The sequence below is a fragment of the Lissotriton helveticus genome, chromosome 10, assembly GCF_964261635.1.
Source record: "Lissotriton helveticus chromosome 10, aLisHel1.1, whole genome shotgun sequence".
In the NCBI taxonomy this organism is placed as follows: Eukaryota; Metazoa; Chordata; class Amphibia; order Caudata; family Salamandridae; genus Lissotriton; species Lissotriton helveticus.
The window spans coordinates 1,039,409,028-1,039,436,362 of record NC_136071.1 but is presented as its reverse complement, the minus strand read 5'-3'; positions in this window follow the sequence as shown (position 1 = coordinate 1,039,436,362).

The window sequence follows — 27,335 nt, the reverse complement described above, 5'->3', positions numbered from 1 at the left end:
ATGTTTGTGCTCGTTTTCAAAACGAATGTGAATTTGGCAGCTGAGCATGTCCTTGCAATGACTTTTTTAGAGTTCCAGAGAAAAAAGAAACAACAAATGATATTCAGTTTTAATTACTTCGTTTTTAGCTTGAGCAGATGTCATTCGAAGCATAAAATACACTATTTCAGCAGTTCAATCATCAAACTTATTTCCAAGTTATCGCTTTATTTCCATACAGTTTTAAGAGTAACTCCACCAAATGAGAATGGATATCAGAACGTGTTCATTCATTTTGTGTCATTCCACCTACATACATGGACCTTTCTGACAACTGCCAAGCCAAATGCAACAGTGGCCGCAATTACTAGAGCCCTGATGAATTCCAATATGATAAGAATTATCATGTGTTGTATAATAAAATTTCGGCAGGACAACACTGCCTATATTCACCATGGATACAATGCCTGGTAAATTGAGACATCGATTTGGGTGCGGTAAGCACCAACTTTTACGTCATGCACCCATTTTGTGAGCAAAACTGTGAATAAGCGGTAATTATCACACCCACTAAATTCCAGACCTTGAATTTTATTGAGTACTGTAAGGATCAAATCGGAAACCAGGGCATTTTGATGTATGTATCATTTTTGTATAATATGTATAATTGTTTATTATCTTCAGTCGAAGATCTGTCCCATTATGTATGTGAACCCCATTTCAACTTTGGTAATTTAGATTTGTAGGATTGATTGAACTACTAGTGAGGGTAATTGAATGTTCCATTCACTTTAATTAAAACTGCATCTCTGATCCTCCGTATCATTGTTCTTTGATATGATTGTGTTTCACCCAGATACTGGAGGGTGAGTTGGGTATAACCCTTTGTTATATATATATATATATAACCTCCAATGCTCACCCTCCGTTGAAAGTAAGCGGGACACAGCTCCGGATTCAGATTAGGTAGGAATTTTATTGAACTCTACAGCACCTTCCCTTGCAGTCCGTGATGCGCTCATGTTGTGTGGGCAGACGCGTTTCTGGCCGTCATGGCCGTCTTCAGTACCGTTGTCACAGGCTGCTGGCAATTCGTGTGGGCTCTGGGCCGCTGACCACTCCTTATAGGACAGTCCTGCACCTCATTGGGGGGACCCCTCCCTCTGGGGCGGTCTCACGGCTCCACCTCCCCGCTGCAGGTATGTGTGCTTGTAGATCCTGGCAGACTGCATCCTGGGATATGTAGTTTGGTGTGGTATCCCTGCTTAATAGCGGAGTCCCAAACATCCCGAGATGTCCCATTCCCTTAGCACCGCTCCATACATCCTAGCAGTACGGCCAGGAAAGTGTTTTTCCGTCACCACCTGTGTCTTTATCCTATCAGGTAGCGCAATGCTACCTCCTCTCTCCCCATCGCGAAAACTGTTCACCTGCCGGCAATATCTTCGCTGGGGGGGCGCCGCACCTTGTACTCCTCGTACTGTCCAAAGTTTCGTTTTGCTGAAATGGTGCGGTGCTCCAGACCGAGAGTGCGTGCCCCACCGGTCTCAGCCAACCGGAAACATACAACCTCCAATGCTCACCCTCCGTTGAAAGTAAGCGGGACACAGCTCCGGATTCAGATTAGGTAGGAATTTTATTGAACTCTACAGCACCTTCCCTTGCAGTCCGTGATGCGCTCATGTTGTGTGGGCAGACGCGTTTCTGGCCTTCATGGCCGTCTTCAGTGCCGTTGTCACAGGCTGCTGGCAATTCGTGTGGGCTCTGGGCCGCTGACCACTCCTTATAGGACAGTCCTGCACCTCATTGGGGGGACCCCTCCCTCTGGGGCGGTCTCACGGCTCCACCTCCCCGCTGCAGGTATGTGTGCTTGTAGATCCTGGCAGACTGCATCCTGGGATATGGAGTTTGGTGTGGTATCCCTGCTTAATAGCGGAGTCCCAAACATCCCGAGATGTCCCATTCCCTTAGCACCGCTCCATACATCCTAGCAGTACGGCCAGGAAAGTGTTTTTCCGTCACCACCTGTGTCTTTATCCTATCGGGTAGCATGTCACTGACCATGTCATGAGTGATGTAATATGTGATGTCATCAGCAGTGCATTGCACGCGCAAGTTATAGTGAGTCCAACTAACTATAACGTGGGAATTTCATTGGTTTTATGCGAGTAAAATTTCCAGCTAACTATAACTGGTGTGAAACCTATGGTTTTTTCAGTGAATTTAATAGGTTTTTTAAATGCTAATTCCTAACTGTAACTGGTGTGAAACCTATGGTTTTTTCAGTGAATTTCATAGGTTTTTTAATAGCAAATATCTATAGGTATGAAAAGTAATAATTTTTATAACGAATTTTATATTGCGTAAATATATATATATATTTTTTTTAATTGTTTGCCCCGGGGCGCTCCCGGGGCGCGTACCGGTGAACGTACGGGTAAGCGCAATGTTACGGGGTGCCCTGGGGCGCGTACCGGGGAGCGTCCAGTTAGCGCTATTGCCGTGTACGAAAACAACATCGTGACGTTTCGCGTAGTTGCGTGATGCGTCATATGACGCACTGCGTAAGCGCACCCGGAAGCACGCGATCGCATACGATCGCGCAACGTCTCGACTCGCTTACGCGACGCGCCCCGGGGCGCGTAGCGTAAGTGCGTCGGGTCATGTGATTTGAAAAGAACACTTTTCATTGGTGCAGATCAGTTTTGGTTTCCAAATGATGAAAGCCTGGATCATGTGACTTGAAAATAACACTTTTCATTGGTCCAGAACACTTTTGTTTTCCAAATGATGAAAGCCCCACCTTTTTTCCTTATTCTGACTTTGTCCTTTGACTGAGGAAGACCTGTTTCGAGTTCTATCTCAGAAAATGGCTACAGTAGTATCAGCAGCTGGAGCATCTGGCCCACCACCACCACCACCATCTAAAAGACCACCAGAAGATTACGTTGGTGGTCAAGAGGAAGAGGAGGAGGATGATGAAGAGGAGGCACAGAGAAGGGAGTTCCTGCCTGAAGATAAACAGCCCTACAAACCCAAAGAGCACTTTATATGGCAGTTCTACAAACTCCCAAGGGGTTTTTAAAATAGTCAACACAGCAAAGGTGACTTGTTTAATTTGTGGTGCTGAGCTATCCAGGGGGAACCCTAACAAAAAGTATTCCTTCGGGAATCATACGATGATTTGCCACATGATGCGTGCGCATCCAAACAACTACTCTAATGCAGAGTTAAGGGACCTCTGCAGTAAACTACCCCCATCAACGTCTAGACGCTCAACATCAAAACAACCCACTCCATCGGGTCCGGGGGCAAGAGACACATTGGCTACCATTCAACCTAAGTTTGCCGATTACAAAATCGTGTGCAAATTTTGTAACAAGACACTTTGCTATGGTGAGCAAAGCATCGAACTTATAATGGTTGCTGGTGATAACCATAAGTGTCCAAAAAAAAACTAATTTTTCCTGTTTTTTTTATGCTCCAGTTGAGCCATTTACAATTCCCTGTTTTTTGTTTTTCCCCATAAAAAATACAAAATAAATATAAAAGTGTTCAGAAAAGCCCAAAAAAGTACATGTTCATAAAAACATAAAAAAATATAAAACAACAAAAAGAAGAAAAAAAACAGTTATTTTTAGAACTACCTTTAATTTATAAAAATAAACCTATATTGTAAAAGAATCTGTATCAACCTTTTTTCTGCAGGGTATGCGTACCGGTGCGAGCACCGGGGCGCGCACCGGGGAGCGCACCAAAAAAAAAAGAAAAAAAAAATTAATGAAGGAGTTAGCTTGAGGGAACAAACACAAAGAGAGTAATGTTAAGAGAAAGAGAGCTAGAGGGAGAAACACAGAGGGATTGTTTATTACATAGTTAAAAATAGAAAAGGTGTAATAGGGTGAAAGTGAGAAAAGTAAAATCACTAAAGGAGCGAAAGAAGGGAAGAGAGAGGAAGAAGACTAAAGTAGAGATAGTGGGAGAATGTGAGTGGGTGTTGAAAGAAAAAGATAGGACAGAAAAAAATTGAGAATGAAGGGTAGTGGCGTAACTGGGATAGATGAAGAACGGTGAGGGAGGGTAAGAAAAGACCAGTTAGTATAAGTAAAGAGGGGTGAAAGAGAGTGAAAAATTGAATTAGGATAGGAGATGGGGAGTGACAAAGAGAAAGGACAGAGAGAATAAAGGAAACAGTACCTGAATGGGTTTGAGTGAAATAGCTAAGAAAGATAAGTAATGCAGTGTGTGTGACTTATAGGGAGTCAGTGGGTGTAGGTCGGGTGTGGGTGTGTAAGGTGTGTCTGTGGGTGTTGCTGTGTGGGGTGTTTGGTGTGTGTGAAGGTGAGGGTGTGTGAAGTATGTGTGAGCAGTGTATGGGTGTGGGGTGTATATGTGTGCGATGTATGTGTGTGTGTATGTGAAGAGTGTGTGTGGGAGGATTTTTTGTGTGTATGAGGTGTGTGTGTGGTGTGTGTATGGGGTGTATGTTAGAGGTGTGTGTATGTGTTGAGAGGGGGATGAGGTGTGTGTGTAGGAGTAAGGTAAATAATTAAGAAAAACAGAATGAGTGAAGAAGCAAAGGAAGGGAACAGAGAGTAAGTGAAGTAAAGAATAGGGATTGAAAGAAGTTGAATATGAGAGGGGAAATAGGGAAATTTGAGTAAACATGGAGAATAAGAATAAGTGAGGGAAGCAGAATAAAGACACAGGAGTGAGGTTCGTTGAGAAAATATTAGTGAGCTTAAACCAAAGGGTGATCACAAAATACATTTGTATAGTCATACTTACCATATAATTAATATAACTTTGTATCTGTGAAAGAGAGAAGAAAAAATACGTTATAATTAGTGAAATGTGTATTTTAAATTAAAAGATACAAATGAAGAGGTTAAAAGTCATAACACTGTATTTAGAAATAAAGTAAGAGTGAAGGACACAGAAAGGGCAATAAAGTAAGGTAGAAAGATGAAAAGAGAAAAAAAGAAATAGAATGAGAGCAAATTACTAAGAGTAAGGCATATAGATTCACTGACACAGATGAAGATAAGAACAGAGAAATGAACTGAAGGTAAGAAAGATACTAAAACAATGTGAGTTAGCAAAACTAAATCAGGAAACAGTAGTAAGTAAAAAGATAATAACAGAGACGGAAAAGAGTCTAATAAGGATGCATTTAGAAGATAAACACAATTGAACATAACACAAGGAGAGTGAGGCACTCAGGACACAGAGGTACTGAACGAAAAATAGAGAGAAGAGGTCAAAAGAAAGGAGCAAACAAAGATAAGCGAGGGAGAGTGGGTGAGTTATAGTGATAGAGTGTGACAATACTACTCAGTGAGTAAAGAGGAATTACTAAAAGAACAAAGGAGGAAAAGACGGAAAAGGGAAGTAAAGCAGAGAGACTGAAAGCTGAAAAGTGGTGCAAGGGAGAGAGGGGATGCAGACCGTTGAAATAGAAATGAGGGGTTGTGAAAGAAGTGGAGTAAACGTATGGGTGTGAAACAGAGTGAGAGAAAGGCAGTGTGAGTGAGTAAAGAGAGCTGAAAGAGAGAGGAAAAAGGAAAGTGAGTGTCAGAGAATGGGAATACAATTTAATTTACACAATCCAAAGTATAGAATAACTTGTACAACATATTACATAGTTTATTTTTGCTGTTCTCAGAATATATTGAATTTCACTTAAAACAGTGAGTTCAAATTACTCATCATATGACAGCGGGAAGAAAAAACACAATCTAAAAGATTGTGTTTTAAAAAAAAACCTTAGATTCTGACAAATGACAAATGTACACTAATCTTGGATTGTCTTACTTTTCCTTGAGGCCAAATAGTATATCATGGAGGTCCTTTTCTCGTTGCAAAGTACTTTGCTGTTCAGTAAAAAATCCATTTCATCGACTTTCTAGAAGAAAAGCTCCAACAACATCTGACATATTTTCATTATTTTCATATACTCCTTTGTTTCAGTCATGACTCTTTACTCATTCCTGTACCTTTCCTTTTGGCCAAATAGTGTCAGATGTATGAGTATATTTTCAAATTAATTCAAACAAACTCTGAAATGACCTTTTTTCCGACGTTCTGAAAGAAAGGCTCTACAACATTTTCACAATATTTAAGTATTTGTAAAAGCATCTCTGACTCACTCATGTTCATCATTTTGTATAATTCTAATATCACTTACCATGAGATCCACTTACAGTACCTATATGACAAGTCAATTTTTTATATTACCTGGATCACTTTTACTCAGAATATATTAGTAAAACAGCAAAATAACCTTTATTAACTGCTCCCGTCTTCATAGGCCAATTACCTTTACCTAAATTTTGGTTGTATAAACACTAGGTATGAATTTTTTAAGCCAAGCCAAAAGGCAAATGTTGTTTGAAAGTCAAATGAGTGTCGTTACATTGGGTCCAACCTTTACAACTTTTTAAATAGCATGTGTAATGCCCTGATGTTGTAGATAATAGCTGCAGTTGCAAAGGTTCTTCCTGATATCGATAACTGTGAAGCCACAAAATTTTTAATAGAAGTTGTCAATTTAGTTCCATCAGGTCTACATCGTTGGAACATTAAAATTACATACTGACCATAATTTTGTAGAAATAATGTGGACAGCATTGTAGACTTACATTGGGGACACATCATATTGTGATCCGCTGCTTTAACTAGATTAGTAAAAGGCACTGATTTGCAGTCTGGTAAAGTCAAATATATAAATCTTTCAGTGTCTATTCTAGTAGTACTTGATAAAGTACAGTTGTCGCAGTCATGCTGCCACTGATAAGAAAGGCTAAAAAGATTTTTAATATCTACACCTTCATCTTCCAATACATCAAACATATACATGAAAAATTCCTGACAATCCTGCTGAATATTCTGTGAAAATTGATTTTGACCAGTAGATATGTCTAGAAGATTTCAAATTTCTGAAACACTTTCTATTTTTGCTCTATCACTGGTACATTTCTCAAACACAGAATTCAACAAACAACAGAATCTTTGATCCCGATTTTCAACAATCTGTATTTGTATATTTTGAAGAAAAAAAACAACATTAACCACTACATTAGCATAGCAGTTGACACCAGAACTGTTTTCAAACTGAAATCCAACAACATCTTCAACAGAATCTTTTTTCCTTCTGCTTACAATTACAGTTTCGTCTACTTTTTGTCTTTTTGCTACTACCTCACTGAAATTACTCTCATTTCTTCTTTTTCAGCCTACCACACGTTTTTCAATCAGAGGATATTGAGGCAAATGTGAAGCATACTCTCTTCTTAACCTATTGTATTCTTTAACACAATGTAGATCTGCACAAATCTTTGTTTCATCACACTCAATCAAGTACAATCCTGATAAAGTTCTGACTCGTGCCACATATGCCATACCCTCATTAAACACAGAACTTCCAATGTTCACCAAAGCGCTATCTACACATAAACCTTGAGACTTATGAATTGTCACCGCATATGCCAAACAAATAGGAAACTGTTTTCGCCGAACATATAAGTCTTTCACAAGCAAAAATCTAGCTGAACAACGACAAATTTGTTCTATTTCATCAATGCCATCAAATTTAATTTTTAAAATTTCAATTCCATCTCTATTTTTGTAATTCACAAAACCAACAACATGACCCATTGCTCCATTTACCAGACCTCTTTCAACATTTAAATTCCTTCTCAAAATGATACGACAATTTAAACACACATTCAGAGTCTTTTCAAAACCAGCAGTTTTAGATATAGTCTTCTCTAATGAATCCAATTTTGATTTCAAATTTTCAGACAAAATAATTGTTGCTCCCATATGCTCTATTTTATCTGTAGCTTCCAGTTTCACTATCTCTTCATTTTCTAACTGTAACATTTTGTTGTTGAACATGGAACATTCTTTCAGAGTTGGCATCAAACATATGCCAGATTTCTTCTCGTTGATTTTCTTAAAAATATTCTCTGGAAGAATGTTTTCATTTGGGTACAAATTTGAAATTAATCGTCCATGTAAAGCTTCTTTCCCTTGCTGACTTACTTTTCCGATTCTTACATCTTGTAAAATATTTTTATAATCTTCATCCTTTGCCTGACGCATATTTTGAAGCAGTTCTGCATATTTGAGGTTTAACCATATATTAACGTTTCCAATACTTCCTAAGCACTTCCTGGTATCTTCATGCGTGAGCATTTTGAACACAGGTTGTCCTTTCACTGGAGTCAACTGCAGTAGATCTCCAAAAAAAATAATGTGTTTTCCTCCAAATAAGACATCATAGTCTGTTCTAAGAATTTCTTGCATTCTCAAATGCACAAAAGCAAGCATTATATTTGACACCATGCTTACTTCATCAATGATAAGAAGTTTAATTTTCTTCAGGACTCTCGAAACTTCGGAACACGCATCTCCAGATAGCTTGTGGTACTCCAATTTGTTATCATGCTCCACTGGCAGCATCAGTAAATGATGTAAAGTAATCCCTTTAATGTTATGTGCAGCCAGCCCAGTTGGAGCGGTAACAACACAAGACAGCGGTGATTCAGTCCTTTTCTGCAGATAAGTTGCAATTGCTTTAATCAGAAAACTTTTTCGAGTTCCCGCTTCTCCACTCACGTACAGTTGGACAGGCTTAAATGATGTACATGAGCACTCTTTCTTCTCATGACTGAATCCATGTTCAATCTGTTCTGTGACTTCGTCATATATCTGTTTCTGCTCAAGGTTTAGTTGTTTCACCAAATCTTCTAAGTTAACTACATCATCTTGAACTTGTTCCATAGCTCTTTCCACCTCATCCATGGCAGTGGCAGCTTCATTTTGTATAATTGGTCCTCCAAGTGGATCCTGACTCAATGAAGCAGAACTCTGACTGTCTTGAGAACTGTCTCTAGCAATCTCTGCAGCAATTGTGGCTTCTTGCTCTATTTCTTCGTTCAACATTTGCAGATAATTTGGAAAAACAGGGCATTCTATGGTATCCTTGATTGCATTAAAAGAATCTTCGTAACACAGAAAATCTCCAAGTAGTTCCTCTTCTGTACGCCATGGCTTAAAGAGTTGCAAAAGAGCTAAATAGTCAAATTCCCTTTTCTCTGGATTTTCGCAACTCAATTTTCGATGATTAATCAAATGGCCTTTTTTCTGTCTCACTAGACATCCTTCACACCCAATGATAGCATATATTCCATTGTTGATATCTTCTCTGATGGTTCTCTTATAAATATAGTTTTGCAGAACTTCATACAAACAACTTTTCTCAAGATGACTACTTCTATTTGGATAGATGTATCCAACATGTTTGTCTTCAAAATATCTGTACTTTCTGGTTCTTTCTCCGCAAATACTCTATTTCTTGTACAGATTTCAAAACTCGGTTTCGTGTTGCAGCAAGACCTAGAGTCACCCAAATGATGGTTCTAGATTTGGCATAGAGACTTGCTGACGACAATCGATCAGAACATTCATATGCTCCAATTTCTCGATGCGACAACATCTTCAGACTGTAACTGTATAATTTCTTGCTTACACTCTTTTCATGTGAAATGTCCTCCCACATTTCCTTCAGTTCTGTTTTTTCTTTTTTTGTGATGTAAGACGTCACATATCGAGCCACAGAAATAGAGTTGTCAGCAACGAACTGAATATCCATGTTAGCATTCCACATGGACAAAATCACTGGGTTGTAGTCGTTGATGTACTTGGACTCTTCGTTTCTTTTTAAATTGTATGTATTTTTTGGTGATTTCCTCGTCACAGTATGTCGCAGAGAAGACATCAAATTATTTACTCTTCCTTTAGAAATCACTGGTCGTGGAAAGCCGAAACGACATTTTGTGTAGAACTTGTCCTTGTTTCTGAATTTTCGACGACAGTACTTTCCACAACGATGGGATTGAAAGCGTAAAACTTGTTGCCTTAAACTGTTTTCTTCGGTAGTTTTCGGAACAGCACATGTTGAATACTCTTTAATGAAACTCATCACTGTTTCATCCGAATCTGTTCCAAATTTGGGTGCATCTTTAATCCACAACAACATATGTATGTGAGGAGCACCTCTCGCTTGATACTCCTTTCTCCAAAAGAAATCCAAAACCTCTCCAAGGGGAGGATTTTTTTTTGTTGGTAATAAAAGACATCATAGCTTCAAATCTATGATTGAAATATCTGAATACATTCACTGGATCCAAAGAACACAGTTCTCTAGGTGTTTTGAATTCTATATTTTGTATATTTGCATTTGCCTCTCGTAGAAATTGAAGTAAGTCGTCCCATGCATACTCGGCACAGCTAAGAGTGAGGAACCATGTAGGAGTTCCTAAGTTTCTTAGCATACATTTCAATTCCCCATGACAACGGTACCAATACTCATTTGTACCACGCTGACATACCATGAGATTGATTAGATGAGATTCCAAAATATTATCTTGCAGATTCACTTTCTCCATTAAGTCCCTCGCCGAAACATTTTGCAGATGTGCTCCACTTTTCAGTATATGGTTTACTGCATAAGAAAGCCCAGACAAGTCACTTTCATACAGTAGATGAAACAAATAGGGAATGCATTGACGAAACCTTGGATCTTCAGCGTATAAACTTACAGTTCGATATTCAGATGCAGGAATTTGAAGTGGACGATCATCATATCGTCCACCTCGACCTGTTGGAAATAGCTGTGGAAAACAACGAGCTTCCAAACTTTCTTCCCATACACTAATGGGACTTCCTTTTTCTGCTTTCATTTGAAACAATTCAATTGCATTCCCCATTACTTCTTTGGAATGCAAAGAATGAACAGTATAATGTTCATATATTTCTTCACTTCTAGACACATCAACTTTTTCAATTTGGCCGCCTGAACAATCACTGTCTTCATCTGCAGCTGTTTCCTCTGCTGCAACACATACATGTTTGTAATACTCATTGTTTTTGACTAAATACAACATTGCCTTTTTGACTTTCCTAACATCCACTAAATCTTGCCAGATTTTCTTACTCTTTGTCGGAACCCCATTAACTAGAATAACTAAAGGTTCCTCTTCTACTTTTTCTACACCAATTGTATCAATATTTTTTTTGAAATCAAGAGGCAAATAAACAACTCTTCCCTTTAATCCTGTCTGCAAATCTGTAGGAGGCAATTTCCCTATCTTAGGCTCCATGCGAACAATTGCCTGAAAAGGGTGGACACATTGAATCAAAATAGACTCATATGTATTTAAATCCATCAATTCACGGGGAATGTCTACCAACTCCAGATTATTATGAACAGCTCTAGCAGGCATTCTGTTTTGATTTAATTTATCATAACAATATTTACAAATACGCTGATCAGAACTCAAATCAAAACAATTCTCCACCCACAAATAAGTTGCAAAATCCTTCCACTCATAATTATTCATCTTTTCACTTTTTACGTATAAATCAACTAATCTAGTTTGATGCTTATAATGACTTCGTCGACAACACACACAAGTAAAATTCGGCCTTTCACTTGATTTCACCTTAAACCTGGTAATTTCCTGCACAAACTTTTCTGTACTTGAAATCTGTATATTGTCTTCCACATTACCTTGCATTGCTGTGTCAATTTCTACACTATCCTCTTTTTCACCAAAATAACAAATCTCAATTTCTTCACAAATCTTCTTCACATCTAATTCAGTTCCATGCAAAAGAGCACTGTTTAGTTGTTTAAGCTTAAGTGCTGGACTTTTTGCATAATACAACATTCTCACTAATTTCCTCATTTTGGTATGATGCACTGCTAACATCCTAAAATGATAAAAAAACACTCTGACAGACTTTTCTAGAAAGACAAGCCAGTGAATGCCCTTGCAAACCTGTGTTTTCTCTCACTCTGCAAGAATCTAAGTCTTGCAACAACTTCACTTTCTGCTTTAGACTTTTCTTACTATATGTACGTAAGAAATTACAAAACAAATCAATTGATTCCTGTCGCACACTACAAATACGACTACACTTCCAAGTGTACACTGGACCCTTAGTACGTCTCCCTAAAACTTCATCAGTTAACACTTCTTCTGGTTCTCTAGGCACAAGTTTCTCTTTTTCAATCGGACAACCGTCTTTCACTTCATACGCTCGACCACTGGTGTCAACTGCATGCACTAAATCATTCTCCTGGAAGTAACTCTCCTCATTAAAAAATGGCTCACAACTTGAACTGTGCATCCATTCTCCAGAAAAAACTTTACAAAAATTAGTCCGATTAATTACTCTTTTCCATCTACTGTTTGATTTGAAAACATCAATTGTCTTGTTAAGTGTCCTAATTCTATTGATTATTAAAATAAATATTTTTTACTTAACTTCAAAAGCCTGACCAACAATCTTCTCTACACTTTTCTTTTTCTTATAAAAAGCAGCTCTCTGTTTACCTTTCCTAAGGTTTTTTAACAAATTTAAAACCACCCTATTGCAAAACATTGGTTTACGAATGTCTCTAAACGGATTCTGCCTTCTATTCCTATACATATTATTCTCTCCTGCTCCAGTTGTAGGATTCTTTGAGGTTCTCTCCTTCCTTTTCAAATTTGCTCTCTCATTCTCTTTTTCTACATGCTGTCCAACAATTGTTTTTAAAGTACATATGTTACGTATGAAAGACTTAGTTCTCTTACCAGGAGCTTGGTTCCTGTTTTTTGAAGTATTTGTTGTGGAAGAGTGCTGTAATTCCGTTGCTGTTTTAGTTTTTTGGCGGTTATGTTGTTTTCTTCTCCTTTCCCTTGAGGGCATGTTTGCTTACTCTTGAAATCTTGATTTCAATCTGTGTTAAAGAAAAAAATAGCACATTATAGACCGCTATTACCAAACAACAAAGCAATGACAAAAAGCAAACAATCTATTCAGGGTTACAGATCAGGTGAGGATTGTCCAGGGGTGCAGAAGAGGTGAGGCCTGTATTGAAGAGTATAGTGGAAGACAGCTCTGTCCACAGGTACAAAGAAGATGAGACCTGTGTCTAAGAGTCCAGTAGGGGATAGACTTCATGAAGTCTAGTCCACTGCACTCTTATACACAGGCTTCACCACCTATGCTTCCCAGGAAAGGCCTCTCTCCCACTACAGTCTTGATCATAAACCTCACCTCCTCTGTCCCTCTGGACATGTCTCACCTCATCTGCACAATCTACTTCCTAATCTCAGGTAACACAGGTGACATAATTGTGAAAAGGTCAAATTTTTTTATGTAATCATGCACACACTATTTATTCTTTCTCAAAAATGTAGAATTCGTTGATTAGTCCCAAAATCGATTTTTCAATAACATTTTAGAAACACAGTGCAGGTCCTACTATTTAAACTTTCTCAAAAATGTAAAACTCATTAATTTGCAGCAAAAATATTTTAGTAGTGTAATGAAAAGCTTATACATATGACCTTTTCATTGTTTTTCAAATGTTATTCTAAAAAAAAATTATAAGGCCTAAGCAGGAATACTCATGTGATGAAGCCTGTCCAGGGGAGCACAAAACGTGAGGCTTGTGTCCAAGAGTGCAGTGGACAGGACTACACTGGAGTGGTGTGCAAGAAAAAGATGAGCCTCATTTATAAAGCCCTGCGTCAGTTTTGCGCTACTGATGCGTTACTTTTTCTGACTCATTGGCGGCATAAAACATGTGCCTTGTTGCGCCATATTTAAAAAGTGACGCATGTAGGTGGATACGTCATTTTTTAAACCTCTGCGCCACATTATACCTCTGTCAACTGTAATGTACACAGAGGGGTCATTTCTCCGCAAAAAGCCTCGTAATAATGACGCACTGAAATCTATGAGATTTCACTGCGTCACTTTTAGGACACTGTTACGTCAAAATCTTGCACCTGCCTCACAGCAGGGATAAGACTGAGGCAAACGCTTTCACATGGGGCTTTCCCTATGTGATAGGATTCTAACACCTAAGCAGGAATGCAGATGAGATGAAGACTGTCCAGGGGAGCACAAAACGTGAGGCTTGTGTCCAAGAGTGCAGTGGACAGGACTAAACTGGAGTAGTGTGCAAGAAAAAGATGAGCCTCATTTATAAAGCCCTGCGTCAGTTTTGCGCTACTGATGCATCACTTTTTGTGACGCATTGGCGGCATAAAACATGTGCCTTGTTGCGCCATATTTAAAAAGAGACGCATGTAGGTAGATGCGTCATTTTTTAAACCTCTGCGCAACATTATACGTCTGTCAGGTGTAATGTACACAGAGGGGGTATTCCCCCGCAAAAGCCTCATAATAGTGACACAGTAAAATCTATGAGATTTCACTGCATCACTTTTAGGACACTGTTACGTCAAAATCTTGCGCCTGCCTTACAGCAAGCGTAAGACTGAGGCAAACGCTTTCACATGCAACTTTCCCCATGTGAAAGGATGCATTGCTGGAGTACAAGCATTCCATTTCATTACTGAAAACTCACTATTTTACAAAATACATGTCCTCTCTCTTGCAAACAATGCTACCAAGCATTACCAAAAAAATAACACAAAGCAACAGCAAAGAAGCTCAGTGTGCTTCCTAATCTGAGATAACACAAGTGACATGATTGTGAAAGCTTCAAATTATTCTATTTAATCATGCACACACTTTTTATTCTTTCTCATAAATGTAAAAGCTATTAATTTGCACCAAAATCGAGTTTTCAATAACATTTTAGAAACACAGTGCAGGTCCTATGTACAATCATTCCATTTCAGTCTTGAAAAGTCACTATTTTACAAAATACATTTCCTATCTCTTGCAAACATTCCTACCAAGCATTGCACAAAAAATAAAACAAAGCAACAGCAAAGAAACTCAGTCTGTTTCCCAATCTGAGGTAAAACACATAACATGTTTGTAAAAGTTTCAAATATTTTTATAAAATTATGCACACACTATTTATTTCTTCTTAAAAATGTTAAAGCCATTGATTTGCACTAAAATCGTTTTCCAATTACCATTTTATGAACAGAACACAGGTCCTATGTACAAGCATTCATTTTCACTACTGAAATCCATTAATTTACCCTAAAATCGTTTTTTAATTAATATTTTATGAACAGAGCACAGATCCTATTTACAAGCATTCATTTTCACTACTAAAACCCATTGTTTTGCACTAAAATCGTTTTTCAATTAACATTTTAGAAACACTGCACAGATCATATATACAAGCATTCATTTTCACTACTGAAAACCATTGATTTGCACTAAAATCGTTTTTCAATTACCATTTTAGGAACACAACACAGGTCCTATGTGCTTCTTAATCTGAACTCTCTATCTAAATGAATCATAACTCACCTTTACAAATGCTTTAGGAGATTCAGAACAGTGTCAGATACACACACCAATATTTCTTTAGCAGAGCAAAAGGTATGTTCTCCTGGCACTGCAACCATTAGTGGCACAGAAAACCTCTAATTCTACACACATATTGCTCATGGTAACCAATCAAAACTCGTCCCTCTGTATTTTGAAACCAACCCCCTTCCCCCCCTCAGCCCTTTCTACCTGTTACCATAGCAACTCCCTCCTCACTGAGCTCTCAGGTTTAAAAGTTTATTCTACAATGTAGCAAAACACCTCAGCAAGGATGTTTGACCTGCGAATACACCAGCTTATCTGGTGCAATGTTTCTTTAAATGACTTTTTTTAACCATTCAAATTACTTCTTAAACAGAACACAACCATGCACCCTAACTAACTTTCTCAATCTACCAATCATTGCTTGTGATTCAAGAGCACTGAAACTCCACAGGTTTTTTTTGCAAACTCCTACTGTTCCAACTGCCATTTTATTCCTACACTTCATCTGACTGCATCAGAACCTCCTCTCACCATGTATTCTGTCTGGATTATTGGACATAGCTATATCCACTGGGCTCAAAGGTATGCAGCTACCAGAAATTTTCACAACCTTGATTTACCAAATGTGAACATTAAATGGATTGGCCAGAGAGGATTGAGATGTCACCAATTGATACCATTGGTGAAAACCTTTTTGCATTTGCCACACCCTAACCGCACAATTCTGCACTGTGGTGGAAATGGCTTAGGCACTTTGACTGGGGTAGGTCTGGAAATGCTTTTAAAGGACACCTTTGAACAATTGATGGCACTTTTTCCTCAAATTGCCTTGGCATTTTCCAATATATGCCAAAGACAGAAATGGAACTGGTCCAACCAATTTTGTCCACAATTTGAGAAAGCACGGAAACATGTGAATACATCTGTTTCTGCTTACAAGAGAGACTATGGAATGGGTTCAATATACAACAACAACTTGCGTTACAACATGCAAGATATCTACAGAGGAGATGGTGTGCACTTCCCAGATGAGGGGAATAGAATATTCCTCCTGAATTTAAGACTGTGCATTGGTACCTACTTGTAGGTACCTAAATCAGCCACAGTACCCAAAAGCTCTTTTCAGAGCTACCCTACCTCTGATCACTCCAAATGATTATCTTTTTCTAACTTTTTTCACTATTTTTCACCAAAGTACGCTCCCCGGTACGCTTCCCGGTACGCGTACTGGGCGCCCCCCTGGCGAAAATATTAAATTTCTTTTTTTCCCGCCTATATGGGCCTCCTAACACCCCTTCAGAAAACCTAGGGGGTCAGGGAGTGCCTACCGTGCCCCCTTATACCCATTCCCAGCGTTGTTTGTCCTCCATTTTCTGTCTCAAATCTACCGAAACACAAAATGGAGGACTCCTGTAGCGCTGCCGGTACGCGTACCGGGGCACGCACCGGGAAGCGCTCCCAAAAAATGTGAAAAGTTCATTTACATAAAAACCACTGGAGACACTTTCACCAAATATAGAATAGCTCATACTACATACCAATCCCTACCATTTCCCCAAATTTGGTGGAATTCCATTGAGCCATGTAACCTGTAGACCTCTCTAAATATCCTGAGGTAAACACATCTGAAGTGTTAGAATTTACAACCAATTAAAATGTTACTTTCATTTTCTACTATTATTTCATGACATTTGATTGGTTATGTACCTGAATATATATAAAGAAAGAGAGGGAAACACAGCCATTTTGACTACTACTTCCTGAAGTACATTTCAAGAGCATTTTCACTGACAACTTCAACTGCTTTCTCAAAGGTAAGTTATTATGTTGAAAACTGAAGTATGTTGTGCACTTTAAGTTAATTTGGAAAACTTTTTTCTGATAGTTATATACTATCCCTCTGTAATAGTTATAGATTGAGATAGACTTCTCTGTTATAGTTATGGATGGAGTTAGGCTTGTCTTGTATAATTATGAATTTACTTAGGCTTCATCACATACACTTTTTTATATTTCTACTTCCAGTCTGATACCATACACTGCCCAAAGATTCACTGTTAAAAAATCCAAACTACCTGTCTGAACTTAAACCCAACAGTGCCCTATCCCTACTGATATATTTATTTTTTATGCAAATTACAGCACGAAAATGGAAGGAGAGCAAAACATTTCCTTTGAAATTGTTCTGGAGAGCAACAATGAAGAAATTATTGTACCCAATAATAACTTGGAATTCATGGATGAATCACGAGACTATGAACTACTTCAATGTGTAGAATCAGTAGATTTGCTGATTCAAAATGAGGACATTTCTGACAGTCAAATATTACAATTTCTGTGTAATTTGGAAAAAGAATCTGAAAAATAAATTTATATTCAATAATTCTAAAATTGTTTAAGACATTATTCATTTTTATATGTAATTCTTAAACTAGTACCAAATTGATTATAATGTAAAGTCAGACTTATAGTATACTGTGCAACTTTTTTATGTTACATAGTAATTTTGCTCATAGATACTTCCTTTCTCCCACTATATTATCTCCAATGTGTATTTGACATCTCTTTTTCATCTCCTGCCTCCATGTTCTTTCTGCTTTCCTGACAGACTATAGTATAGATTCCATATACCACAATAACTTCTGTAACAACATGACTCTGCATTGGTATCTACATGTTGGTACTTAAGTCACCCACACAACACAGCAATTCTATTCAGAGCTACCCTACCTCTAAGCACTTTAAATTATCATTTTACTGTTTCACTGAGTTTTCCCCATGTGTGTGGGGGCGGGGGAGGTGTGTGTGGAGGATGGTGGGGTGTGTCTGTGAGGTGTGTGTGTGTATGTGTCTGGGGGTAAGGTGTATAGGTGTATGTAGGTGTATGGAGTATGTGGGTGTGGGTGGGGGTGTGGGTGTGTAAGGTGTGTGTGCGGGTGTGGGTGTGTGGGGTGTTTGAGTGTAGGTGGAAATGTGGATGTGTGAGGTGTGTGTGGAGGGTGTGGGTTTGGGGGTATGTGTGTAAGATATGTGTGTATGTGTGGGATGTGTGGGTGTGTCTGTGAGGTGTGGGTTTGTGTGTATGTGTGGGGGGCGGAGGTGTGTCTGTGGGATGTGTGGGGTGTGTCTGTGAGGTATCTGTGTGTGCGTGTGTGTGTGTGTGTTGGGGGTGGTGAGGTGTGTGTATGAGTGTGGGTGTGTGGAATGTGTGGGTGTGGGTGTGGATGTGTAAGGTGTCGGTGTGGGGGTGTGGGTTGTTTAGGTGTGGGTGGAGGTGTGCGTGTGTGAGGTGTGTGTGGGGAGTGTGTGGGTGTGGGGGTGTGGGATTGTGTGCGTGTGGGACGTACTTGTAGGTACCTAAAACAGCCACAGAACTCAAAAGCTCTTTTGAACCCAAAAGCTCTTTTCAGACCTACCCTACCTGTAATTACTCAAAATGATTATTTTACATTATTATTTTAACTATTTTTCACCAAAGTACGCTCCCCGGTACGCTCCCCGGTGCGCGTACCGGGCGCTCCCCCCGCGAAAACCGAAAAAAAATGTAATTTTTTTTTTTACCCGAGGGACCCTTTTATGGCCCCCACATCAAACCCAGGGGGTCAGGGGGGGTCTACCCTGCCCCTTTTTGGTTATTTCCCCCTTTGTTTTTTGCCATCTTGTGTCTCGATCCTACCGAGACACAAGATGGCGGCCGCTGCGGACTGTTTCGAATGTTTACAGACACCCGAGAGCCAATCAGCTTTCCGTGCGCAAGTCGCGTGGCGCGCCCGGAGCGCTCCCTGGTGCGCGTACCGGGGCGCGGCTATAGATATATACATTTTTTTTAACCTAAATTACTCAAAATCCTCTGGAGCACATATCTTGAGATATAGCAAAAGCACATCGGGCTACTAGTCCCTACAATTTTGCCAAGTTTGGTAAAAATCCATTCAGCCGTTCGAGCTAAAAGTGCAACCGACCGCCCTATGGAAATTAACATGGGGAAAACACGTTTTGGGACCCCCCTTTTATCTCGGCCCCCGCTTGACGAATCCCCCCCAAACTTTCAGGGAAGGAGCGGAGAGCAGCGAGGCAAAGTTGCTGAAAAGTTCAGGCAGATTCCTCAACCGGCGCCAAAGTTATTCCCAATAGAATGTTGCGATTTCCCTATGGAAATCAATCCTAACTATAACTACCTACTGGCGACCGCCAGTAGGTAATATATATATATATATATTCACTGAAAAAACCATAGGTTTCGCACCAGTTATAGTTAGGAATTAGCATTTAAAAAACCTATTAAATTCACTGAAAAAACCATAGGTTTGACACCAGTTATAGTTAGCTGGAAATTTTACTGACATAAAACTATTGAAATTCCCACGTTATAGTTAGTTGGACTCACTATAACTCGCGCGCCCGCAATGCACTGCTGATGATGTCACATATTACATCATTCATGACATGGTTAGTGACATCACTGATGACATCACTGATGACATCTCAAATGACATCACTGATGGCCCCCACATCAAACCTAGGTGGTCAGGGGTGTCTACCCTGCCCCCTTTTGGTCATTTCCCCCTTTGTTTTTGCCACCTCTTGTGTCTCGATCCTACCGAGACACAAGATGGCGGCCACTCCGGACTGTTTGGAATGTTGACAGACACCCGAGAGCCAATCAGCTGTCTGCTCGCGTACTCGCGTAGCGCGCTGGTACGCGCCCCGGTGCGCGTACCGGGGCGCGCTTATAGATATATATTTTTTTTTAACCTAAATTACTCAAAATCCACTGGAGCACATATCTTGAGACATAGCAAATGCACATCGGGCTACCAGTCCCTACAATTTTGCCAAGTTTGGTGGAAATCCATTCAGCCTTTCGGGCTAAAAGTGAGTCCAACCGCCCTATGGAAATTAACATGGGGAAACACGTTTTGGGACCCCCTTTTATCTCGGCCCCCGCTTGACGAATCCCCCCAAACTTTCAGGGAAGGAGCGGAGCGGAGCTGGCCACTTTCTTGGAGAAATTCAGCCGATTGCGTCCATCGACGCCAAAGTTATTCCCAATAGAATGTTGCAGATTTCCTATGGAAACTAGGTCCTAACTATAACTACCTACTGGCGACCGCCAGTAGGTAATATATATTAACTACTGGCGGTCGCCAGTAGGTAGTTATAGTTAGGATTGTTTTCCATAGGAAAATCGCAACATTCTATTGGGAATAACTTTGACACCGGTTGAGGAATCTGCCTGAAATATTCCTTAACTTTGCCTCGCGGCGCTCCGGTCCTTCCCTAAAAGTTTGGGGGGGATTCGTCAAGCGGGGGCCGAGATAAAAGGGGGGTCCCAAAACGTGTTTTCCCCATGTTAATTTCCATAGGGCGGTTGGACTTACTTTTAGCCCGAACAGCTGAATGGACTCCCACGAAACTTGGCAAAATTGTAGGGACTGGTAGCCCGATGTGCCTTTGCTATGTCTCAAGATATGTGCTCCAGTGGATTTTGAGTAATTTAGGTTCAAAAAAATATATATATCTATAGCCGCGCCCCGGTACGCGCACCGGGGAGCGCTCCGGGCGCGTCACGCGACTTGCGCACGGAAAGCTGATTGGCTCTCGGGTGTCTGTAAACATTCGAAACAGTCCGGAGCGGCCGCCATCTTGTGTCTCAGTAGGATCGAGACACAAGAGGTGGCAAAAACAAAGGGGGAAATGACCATAAGGGGGCAGGGTAGACCCCCCCTGACCCCCTAGGTTTGATATGGGGGCCATAAAAGGGCCCCGCGGGTGAAAAAAAAAATTTCATTTTTTTTCGATTTTCGCGGGGGAGCGCCCGGTACGCGCACCGGGGAGCGTACCGGGGAGCGCACCATGGGGAATAAAGAATGACAGTTTTTCAAAAATGTAGCATTTTTATATAAATTGGAGGAAGTTCTGAAAAGAACTGTTTTTTTATTCTTTTTGTTGTTTTATATTTTTTTATTGTTTTTTGAATTTTTTTTACTTTTTTTGGCTTTTCTTAACAATTTTATATTTTTTTGTAGTTTTTCTGGGGTCAAACAAAACACAGGGAATTGCAAACAGCTCAAATGGAGCAAAAAAAAAATAGAAAAAAATTAAGGTCGCTTGCTGCAGTGATGGTTGTCTGCAGCTCGATCGAGTAAAGTGATGCTTTGCTCACCATATGAAATTGTTTTGTTGCAATATTTGCAAACAAATTTAAAATCTCCAAATTTAGTTTGGACATTAGGGACCATCTCCCTAGCCTCTGCATCCAATAGAGTGGGTTGATTGGAGGCGCTTGAAGAAGAAGGATGGGAAGGGTTCTTGGTCAGTTCCCTGACCTCTGCTGACGAATAATTGTTCAGGTGCTTCCTCTGCATATGTCTAATCATCGTGTGGTTCCCAAAAGAATACTTGTTCTTTGGGTTCCCTCTTGACAGTTCTTGGCCACAGATGAGGCAAGTCACCTTAGCTGCATTCACCTTTTTTGCACCCCTTGGCATCTTGTAAATGTTCCAAATAAAATGTTCCTTGGGTCTGTATGGGGGATTGTCCCTCTCCACCTCCTCCTCTTTGTCCTCCTCTTCTTGTTGACCACCAATGTGGTCTTGTGGTGGTCCTTGTGGTGGTGGTGGTGCAGATGCACCTGCAGCTGCTACTAGTGAAGCCATTTCTCAAAGAATGAATGCAGGTCTTCTTCACTCAAAAGTGAAAATGAGGTAAAAAGGTTGGGTCTTTCATCATTTAGAAACCAAAAGTGTTCTGAACCAATCAAAAGTGTTATTTTCAGGTCAAATGACCCGACGCGCTTACGCTACACGCCCCGGGGCGCGCCCGTTGTCGCGCTCCGGGGCGCACCCGGGGATGCGTAGCGTACGCGCGTCAGGACGTTGCGCGATCGTATGCGCTCGCGTGCTTCCGGGTGCGCTTACGCAGTGCGTCATATGACGTATCACGCGGTTACGCGAAACGTCACGATGTTGTTTTCGTTCGCGAGAATAGCGCTAACGGGGCGCTCCCCGGTACGCGCCCCGGGGCGCGTCGTAACATTACGCTTACCCGTGCGTTCACCGGTACGCGCCCCGGGAGCGCTCCGGGCAAAAAAAAAACATAATTAAACAATATAAAATTCGTTATAAAATGTTTTACTTTTTATACCTATAGAGATTTGCTATTAAAAAACCATTGAAATTCACTGAAAAAACCATAGGTTTCACACCAGTTATAGTTAGCTGGAAATTTTACTCGCATAAAACCATTGAAATTCCCACGATATAGTTAGTTGGACTCACTATAACTTGCGCGTGCAATGCACTGCTGATGACGTCACATATTACATCACTCGTGACATGGTCAGTGACATCACTCATGACATCACTCATGACACCATCCTTGTGACAGAGTGACAGACCTCCTTTCACTGTAATGTAACCCTTGAAACACATATTCAAAAATAGAAACTAAAAATTTCAAAAAAATGGAAATACCCATATCAGTTACAACAACCAATTCAGTAATTCCATCATCTATATACACTCACACATGCAAATAAACTATTGAATATCCATTTATTTGCATATAGAGCTATACACACACTACCACCTTACTTCTAAGGAAATGTACACATATTTATTCTCTTAAACAATCACTTATAGAAACACATACTAATTTAAACAGGAACTCTTACAATCCCTCTCTCTCACATATACTCACTTATATACATCAATATTCACATATACTAGATTAAAACATATGTAGTTACTGATAAAGACACTAGTGAGACAGTCATTCACTCACTAACACACACATATACACACTCATTCACCCATACAATCCTGCACATATGCTGTCTTCAAAACACATACAAACAGAGAGTCAGTCATTCATGCATCTATGTACTAAGTAATACCCCCACCAAACCATACAAACACTCATACTGATACTAAGAAAAATATCTAATAACCTATATAGATACACATGTACCTACTCACCAACCCATGCAGCCACTTATACACAAAGTGAAACACTAATACATATATTTAAATATTTAGACATTACTCAGTAATATTTATTTTTCAAAAAGACACACATTCACTGGATGGTGTCATCAGTGATGTCATGAGTGATGTCACTGACCATGTCATGAGTGATGTAATATGTGACGTCATCAGCAGTGCATTGCACGCGCAAGTTATAGTGAGTCCAACTAACTATAACGTGGGAATTTCAATGGTTTTATGCGAGTAAAATTTCCAGATAACTATAACTGGTGTGAAACCTATACTGGCGGTCGCCAGTAGATAGGTATAGTTAGGACCTAGTTGAATCTTCGCAAAATTCTCTAAGAAGATGGCCTGCTCCGCTCCTTCCGTGAAAGTTTCGCTGTGATTCGTCAAGCGAGGGCCGAGAAAAAAGGGGGTCCCAAAACATGTTTTCCCCATGCATTTTTCCTTAGGGACCTTTAAGACGGGCTACAGCCCGAACTGCTGAACGGAATTACAACAAATTTGGCAGAGAGGTAGAGTTTGGTTCGCAGATGACGCTTTTTGTTAAATGGTGTAAATCCGTGCAGTAGTTCCTGAGAAAATGAAAAGTGGAATCATAGATATATCTATGGACAAAGTACCGCCTGAGGATAATACGCGTACCCATACGAGCACGAGCTGCATGCTAATTGGCTGTCAACTGTCTGTCAACACTCCAAACCAGGAAGTGTTGGCAGCCATTTTGTGTCTCGGTAGAACCGAGGCACAAGAAAACTGAAAAACAAGTGCGCAAAAGAAGCAAAGGGGGCAGGGTAGGTACATCCTGACCCCTTAGGCCTGCTCAGGGGGTCTCACAAGGACCCCAAGGCCCCAATTTTTTTTTTATATAATCGCAGGATGGGTGTAGGATACGCTTATCATGTGAAAAAGAAAACCCAAAGCCCGCTTTAGTCCTAGTTAGCTTCCAGGGGGTCAAGTCCCTCGGCTTTAAAATATTAATTGAGGGGGGGGGGGCTCTGAGGCCCCTCCTGCCCCGGGAACTGCCACACCCCCAGGGCTTTAAAATATGAATTAAGAGGAGGCTCAGAGGACCACCACCCCCCGGGGCTTTTTGAAAGTATTGGAGGGGGGCCACAGTGGCCCCCCTACTGGAGCCGTAGATGGACCTGGGGCCCACCACCCCCAAGGGCCGGCTCCTATAGTGTCTCCGGGTACCTAGTCCTGGGTTTGTAGGGGTCTCCTACTCACACTTGTAACCAAGCTGTAAGAAAGTGGCTCTAATATATATTGGACCAAAGTAAGGTACAGTGTGTATAGAGTCCACAGTCTCCAGAGGTATAACAGAGGTTAAAGTCAGATCTGACTTTATTCTCTAAAGTGGTAGCTTGGTCGAGCAGTAAGGCAGTATCAGAGGACAGTGTTAGGTATTTGTTGTACACATTCAGGTGCACATTTACAAGCCCCTTGCGCCACTTTTGCGTCACTTTTAACATAGGAAAAGTGACGCAAAAGTGGCGCAATGGGCTTGTAAATCTGCACCTCAGTTAGCAAAAGGTTTCATTTAGTCAAGAACTAAACTCCAGGCCAATTGTTTTTATATCAAAAGACATTGTTGCTTTATTTTTAGAACCAACAGGTATAAAACTATACTTTTCTCAATATGAGTGACTTCAGGTAGTTACTTTGCAGAAAGGTAATAAACTTTGTAAGCACAATAGTTATAGTGGTTGCAATAGGCAACAGAATTCTAAACACAATTTAACTTTGAGCTCAATGGGTTTTTCTACATTGAACTGAAATTATTTCATATTTCACCATATTAATTCACCACTATCCTTTGTAGGCTTCTTGAATAGCATGTGTCAACAAGCGCTATATAAATACAAACCTTTGTCCTCCTCTATCCTTCTGCTATCATTCCAAATCCAAATAACTGATTAACGTATCCTCCACTTAAAATGTACTTGCATGGTTCACTATACTAATTCAACACTAATCCTCTGTGGGTCCTGGGATTAGCGTTGTTCTTGCCGAAAAAGCACTTCGATGGCTGGTCAGGGGTAGTAAGCGCTATATAAATGCAATTACAATACAATACAATAACCCTGGGACACTGCCGTTTGCAATGACAGGGTGGGAGCGTCGCGGCTTCCACCCTGTCATTGCAAACTGCATTCCTATTTGGAAGAGAGAGTCGGTTAAACTGCTCTCTCTTTCAAATAGGAAAGCAGATTGCTTTTCCTCAGGGGGAGCAGCATGTTAGCTGCTCTCCCTGAGGAAAAGCAATGCCGGCTCCCGAAGGATGCTGGGAGCCGGGTGGGACTGTGGGGGCATTGGGTCTCCCCCTACGGTCCCCAACATTTTATGTAAGCCCTGGGGGATGGGGTCTCCGGGGATAATAAAGATTAGTGATTGGGGCTATTTTTTTTATGGTAAAATGGTACGCTCTCCAAAGCCCCGGGGACCACCACTGCCCGGGGCTTTATGTATTGTGGGAGGGCCGGATTTTATAGTATCCCGGGTTGCCCATCCCGCTGTCCTACAGAAAGGAATTATGTTTTCTCTTTCAAAATTTAAATCAGATTGCTTTTGCAGATGGGGAGCTGCATGTTAGTAGTTCCTGCTGTGGAAAGGTAATGGCGTTTCTCAAACGCGTAGAAGTTGTGCAACAAAGGTGCTGCAGTCGCGCACCCTACAAATTATATGTCATGCATCCAGGGCGTGCACAACAGGGGGCCGCACTGAGCTGGGTGCGCAACTTTTACTTTTTCCGTTAAAAAATAGCCCCTATCAGAATTTTCTAATATTCCTGGGGATCGTATCCCCCTGGTCTTATAAAAAAATGTGGGGGACCATGAGGGGAGCCACTATGCCCCCACAGTCCGGCTAGCTTTCTGCGTTCTTCGGGAGCCGGCATTGCTTTTACACATGGGGAGATGCAAACTTGCATGTGGAAATGCAATCTTGTTTGGATTTTGAAAGTAAGAACAGATTTCACTGCTCTGTCTTTCAAAGTGCAAACTAAGGGCCATATTATCAAGAAAGGGTGATACATTATCGTTGCTTTTATCGGCAGGAAACTGCCAGAACATCAGAACCTGGCCTTCAATGGGAATTCGGCAATTACATATAGTTGTCCACACAATGGTAAATGGGAAAGTTAACAAACCAAAGCAAATTCTGTCTTCAATAGCATCATTTAATAATTCATAAAGAAATACAATTCAATTAAAAACTGTGTAGAAACACAGTATATTTTATATTACACACAAAAAAATGAATACCATTTCAAGTAAAGTAATTAAAACCTTTAAAAACATAGGTACAAAAGGGGTGTCAAAACTAGAGGCAAATCTATTTATATCTAGGACGCTCTGCTTACCTTCTGTAAACACTGTGGCCATCAGAGTTCACAACTTGAAGTCACCTAACGTTCTGCACGGCGGAGTGGACAGCAGTGTCCATAAATTTAAAAGAGAAAGAGAAACGATGTGAGAGAGAGTGAAAAAGAGAAAGAGAGAAAAAACGACATTAAAACGTGGGAGAGAGAAAGTTATAACTGTTAATACTGGAGAAAATACTCGGAGCTCTCCGTTTGCCTCTGTTGTGTGTCCAAGCATGTGCTGGTTGATAGTGCACCCTCTAGTGATCTGAAAGATAGTATATACAGTTAGTAATAGGATAGTACATACAACTACACATGTATATTTTTGCTTTATTTATTTGTATACTCAGGATAATGTATTTTTTTAACTTCCACTGTAAGGAGGTTTTCTGTGCGCTGTTTTTCTTCCAAAGTAGTATATCACATACACTCCTACTGCACAGCGGTGAGTTCTCAATATTGCAGGGCAGATTTACAAGCCCCCTGCGCCACCAGTACGTCACTTTTTGTGACGTACTGTTGGTGCAGGGGACTCCTCTCTATCTACAAGGAGAGGAAAAGGCACTCTGCGTGACTTTTCCTCTCCTTGTAAATATGGCCCCTGCACACGCAGCACTTTGTGGTGAAGGGGTGTTTCATGGATGTTGCTGTGGGTGTTCCCACGTACACCCAATAACACCCATGGAACA